Source organism: Thunnus thynnus, chromosome 3 (genome assembly GCF_963924715.1).
Source record: "Thunnus thynnus chromosome 3, fThuThy2.1, whole genome shotgun sequence".
NCBI lineage: Eukaryota > Metazoa > Chordata > Actinopteri > Scombriformes > Scombridae > Thunnus > Thunnus thynnus.
The window spans coordinates 19,415,574-19,421,438 of NC_089519.1; positions in this window are offsets into that span (position 1 = coordinate 19,415,574).

Here is a 5,865-nt window from a genome sequence, read left to right on the forward strand (position 1 = left end):
ATGTAGCAACAGTACTAATAATATTAACGTATTGTGTAAGTCCTCATCATTGTTGGGCAGCTAAGCATCACATCGCCTTGAATTTAAGAGCGATCAGTTAAGTTATGTCCTGATCAACAGAAAAACAAATCATACCTACCTTTCAACAGAAGACAATACAATATCACACATTCCACATTAAAACAAACACATGTGTAACAGACAGTAAAGTAAAGGTGAACACTTATGTATACACCCACACACAGATAAATAACTGTTGAGTCTTATGATTCCCCACATTCCTCTGGATATAATACCTGTGAAATCTAAACAATTAAATGTCTTCAGTTACACAAACATACATGCACAAACAACCTGATGGTAAACTGAAGCTAAACTCTGTGGAGCTCAACCCTCCTCACTGAGGTGGTGAAACTAAACCCGCTGCCTCACAGCGAGCGCAAATTCAGTCAGTATTCAATTTTTCTCGTATGTTTTAGGTTTTTTTTTCCCACATTTGCACCTGTTTCCTGGCTACAGACAAGCTTGTGCAGAGGTGGGAAAATTTTGCAAAAATGTGTTGGTCACACCTACGTGCATTCGAGTTGGAAGTCTGCACTTGCTTTTGCACTAGTTTTCAGGAAAATAGGGGCCAGAGAGTCTGGCCTTACCTGCTACATACTGATCTGAGAGCAGTACAACTCTGGAGAAGTTGGATCAGGTGTCCAACTGCTGAGGACTAAATAAAACATTTTCAGTTTCTAAAGAATCTGTTTGTTATCTGATCATCCTGCAGCTGTAAAATGATACCTTTGTCTGTTTACTGTTAATGTGGATGATCCAAAGTGCTCATTGTAAATATTCTGAATCAGGCAGAATATTTTTTGGAGGTTGATTCAATGTTTTAGATGCTTTATATTTATATTTTAATGTTTTATATTAAAATATGACCACTTTTAGAGCAGCAATAGCAACTATTACCAGCTTTATCAACAGATATAACACCACTTTTGAATGTCACGATAGGTTTTTAACTTCATTGAGAAATGTCAAATGTCCACTAATGTAATCCTACTAAATGTGGACTAAATTGGTAATTTTATTCATCTCTTTTTTTCTATGTAGAAATAAGTTTGCAATTATGCTTGACAGAAATTGACTTTATTTAATCCCATGTAGACCACCAATACAGGCTTGGAGATCTGTCCTCTGTATTTCTAAAATTCTGACTACAACCCTGCCTGAGTTAAAGCTGATATGTGTCTGTGTGTCCTTCAGCACCTTAAACTCTTCTGATAAAGGCAGCAATGCATGAAATGCATGCATCACTGAAACTACAGCTTTAAATTTGATTTAACACATGATCCTTTAATGACTAAATGCCAAGCTAACCATGAAGTCTGCATGTGTGAACTCACCACGTGTGTGTGTGTGTGTGTGTGTGTGGGGGGGTTTCTGTCTGTTTCTGCCTGTCATGAATATGTTGGCACCTCACAACTCATGAAACTCCTACTTATAGGCTTGCTGAGGCTCAATTTGCTGAAAAGTTAAAGCTCTCCTTATTTAAAGATGAACATTTTTCCATGCTGGATTATGCATGTGCAGAAACACACACACACACACACACACACACACACACACACACACACACACATACACACACACTGAAAAATCCAGGTTCAGGGTGTGGGAGTGATGTTAGTGTGAAACTTGCTGGCTCGAAACCCAAATCTTTCATAGTTCATTTCTGCATACAGAACAACATCTGCAGGATACCTTAAGTGTTGGTGTGTGTCTACTTGCTTATATAATATATATATTTGTACATAAACTTAACCCTGAGATAGTGTGAATGTAATCATTCTCCATCATACAAGCATGCAGTAACGTATGATAAGAAGTGCAAAGAAAAAAAAGAAGAAGAAGAATGTGACTGCAGAAGCTTATCAACAGCATCAGTTAGGTGTGGCAAGAAGTACAGAAGGCAGTTAGGACTTAATGTAAGTTGACAGAAAAAAAATGATGAAAAAACATGAGAAAAGACATGAAATAGTTAGTCCACCCAAACTGAAAAAAACAAAAAAACAAAAACAGAACTGTCTTCCGTCTCATGATTGTTGTAATAGATGTCACCAACCCAATAAAACAGAGGTGGAAGGACTTTCGTTTTTGCTGCTTACAGTACATCTAGAAATGTCAAGTCAGACATCAAAAATAGTTCCACCTAATCCCAGAGATGTAGTATTAAAAAAGTCATAAAACAAACTTTTTTATGTTGTGTCATAAAATAAATTGCTATCCTACCAGACACAAAGACTTACATACCTTGGACATTAAGCAAAATTACACACCTAGTGTATGACATATTACATAATGTGAATTCTTATTTCATGTCTCTGTATTGCAACAGGTTCAGAGTGTACTGGGTACTAAGGCACATCTTGTTCCCTATGAGTCATTTCTGACACAGAAACACAGTTAGAGTGACTTATCCGACCTAACCAGTGCCCCCATCATGCTCCCATCCATCCTGCACTGTAAGATTTCACCACGTCTCATGCTCCAATTCCCATGTAGACGGAGCTGGTTAAGCCTAAGCGGATGTGTGTTCAGACTTGAAAGACTTACACCTCTACTTATATAGAAACCATCCATGAAATAACAGCTGTCAGATCATCACAGCCCTGTTTCAACAGCCAGCTCCACAGCAGCACCTGGCACTATCTCGCCTCGCTGCACAGGCCGAGTGAGCATGGAGGACAGAGCCATGATGACAGATGCCACCTTGTGTGTGTGTTAGGTTAGATTTTGTTATAAAGGTTATGCCCCACCTTTTTTTCACAAAAAGGGGATGAAGAGCTTGTAATCCAGTGCTCTTTACCTCTCCTTCTGTCTGTTCTTTTCCTAACTATGACAATGAGAAATGTATATTACTAAAGCAACAATTAATATCTATAAGAGTGTAAGTATATTACAAAAATCAGCATCCCCAACTGTACAACTGTACAAATTACATTAAAGAGATTTGGCAGTTAATAAATAGTATGGTGGTGTTTTATTAGTTGCCACAAGGTGGGGCTATTGGTGCCGTGCTTCAAAATGTCGTGCACATTCTCCCGAAGAACTCGTATACCAAGTTTCCTTTTATTAAAGACAACAGAATTGTAGAAATATTATCTTATAATGTTAGTTTAGCACATCCTCTGGGTAGAATTGTATGAACATTCCCAAATTTGACTGCAATCGAATTAAGCGTTGAAGAGTTATGGTTCTTTTAATGCATCAGGCCACGCCGCCAAAATTTTGGTAAACAATTGCAGACAAACGGTAAGTGAAACCCAAAAACAAACTCGTACGTTTTGTTTGGGGTCATCAACAGGTGGTACGTACCAAGTTTGGTGAAGATTAGATGACATTTGTGCCAACAGAAGCAAATAATGTGTTTACCAAAAAATCCAAAGTGGCAGAAAGTTTTTTCCAGGGCAAATCACTCGAATCAGCTTCATCCAAGGAACACACAGTGCAAATATTGTTTTGCTGCACCTCACAGTTCATGAGTTATTAGCCAAAATATAAAATACGTAATAACTGACCACATGGTGGCGCTATTGGTACCATGTTTTAATATGATAAGCATTTCCACATGGAGCAGCCGTCCATGAAGTATGAATACTTAAGCACTTTTAGTTGTTGACATATTGATGATTATAGTGTATAGGTACAATTCCATGGACGGTCATTATAAATTTTAATATCTTAAAAAGCATAAAAGTTACAAAAAATCTGAATGACAGCAGTATTGTTCTTAAAGAGCTGAACATTTTGATATTTGAATGGTTTCTGTAGCTGAAAGTATGTAGCGGTAGTTAGCGGCCGAAAAACATACGGAAGGAAAAAGAAAGAAAGAAAGCATAATGAGTGAAGATAACAAACAAGGTGTACTGTGCCACTGTGTTATTTCTTAATCAGCAGCAGTGGCTTTTTGCACTTACAATTTACTATGGATCCTCGCCAAAGAAAAAAGAAAGAGGAAGTGTTCACTGAAATTATGTTTGAGGCATCCCAGTGAAAGATTTTAATTAACACCAGTCAACATGTGTTCACTGTAGTACAGAATAAAACTGCATTGTGTTGAGCATATGAAAGTGAGAAAGCATGACTAAAACATCAGCACGCCACTGTGTGCATCACCTCTATCTGATAAAATACAGAAGATATGTGTTAATCCTACACCAGTGAGAGTTACAGCTACACTCACTGGTTTTTATGCACCAGGGAACAGAAAGTCCCACATCTGTGATACGCAGCACGTCAGCGTATCGAGTGATTAAGACTAAACTGTTAGCAAACAAAACAATTGGAGTTGTCTTTCTTTCCACCTAAAGACATGGATGTGAGTCCATTATTAACTGGTGGTGGTTTAGTCCACCAACTCCTGAGAAAATTATTATCTGGGTCTTCAGCTTGCTAGTAGTAATCATACTATGTATCACAATGCTGGATGACTATGCTAACAAGGCCTGCTGTATTGTTAACATTTTCAACATGTAATAAATTTCATGAATGCCTACATCACTGCAATGTTCATATTCAGGACTGTGATACATATGACAGTCCCAATACCACAGTGCAGTGCTCCACATTTTATAAATGCAAAAATCACCATTGTGTGACTCTACAGCTGATGTTGATGACACAAAATGACAATGATTAGTGAGTGTTTGAAAGCTCCATTTAATGCACTGCTCACAACTGACTAAACTAATGAGTGTCTGCTGTATAGGGAGAAGTGAATGTGTGAATAAAGGAGACACAGACAGACACAGGCTATGCAGACACAGTCGCTGGAGAACCAAAACAATGAACTAAATGCACTCAAAGCTGCAGATTTGGGTGTTGATTCTCAGTTGGTTGAGTAGTACTCAAAACTCATTCATGTTATATTGAATCATTTAATTCAGTGTCAAAATTAAACAGGAAATGCAGTGTGTACTGTGAGTATTGTTTTTATAGCTACCAGCAGTTTAATGTACTGATTTAAAGCAGCAGTGTTGACAAGGTATGTCCTGAAACATGATTTTAATGACACCCTGCCAGCCAAGCAGTCAGCAGTATTTTGTATAGAAATGATGTAGGTGACACATATTACACATGAGTTTATATAAGCTCTGTTTAACTCTTTCTCTACAGTTTTCTGTCCCTCTCTTGTATAAGTAATGCACTTCCTTGTGGGAAGAGCCTGTTCCTTGTCACTCACTTTCCTCCTACACACACAAATGTTTTCTAGCGCTGCTAAAGACTTGATTGCGTCTACAGTGGCAGAAAATCCGGCTATAATTTTCAGTCATGCATAGTTAAGAAAGAATGCTGATATTCCATCTCTAGAAACTCTCAGAAAGTCAATATATATATATGACAAATTCATGTGCTCCAAAAATAAATAAATAAATACCAAGTAAATACTGGTTTAATTTTTATGTCATTAATGGGCCCTAAATTAGATTCAATAATATTTTAATTTCAGCAGATGCATTTGATTCATTCTTTAAATGTACACGCCACTTAAATCAATCATCAAAATTATTACAATTATTGTGCTTTTTTAAATTACATTAGAGCACAACCACTGGGTAGGTCAAAGTTCAAATGATGGAATGAAAGTACGTTTACTCATGTAATTTTGAGGTACTTGTACTTAACACGAGTATTTCCATTTTATGTTATTTTATAGTTACTTTGCAGGTTTATATTGTAAATCCAGAATACAGCCTACATTATGAGTTCATAAAATATGATGTATTGCTACCTATCAGTATAAACATTAATTACACAGTTAAAGTGATGCCATCAGTAACTCCTCACAACAAATAAATGATAATAATACAA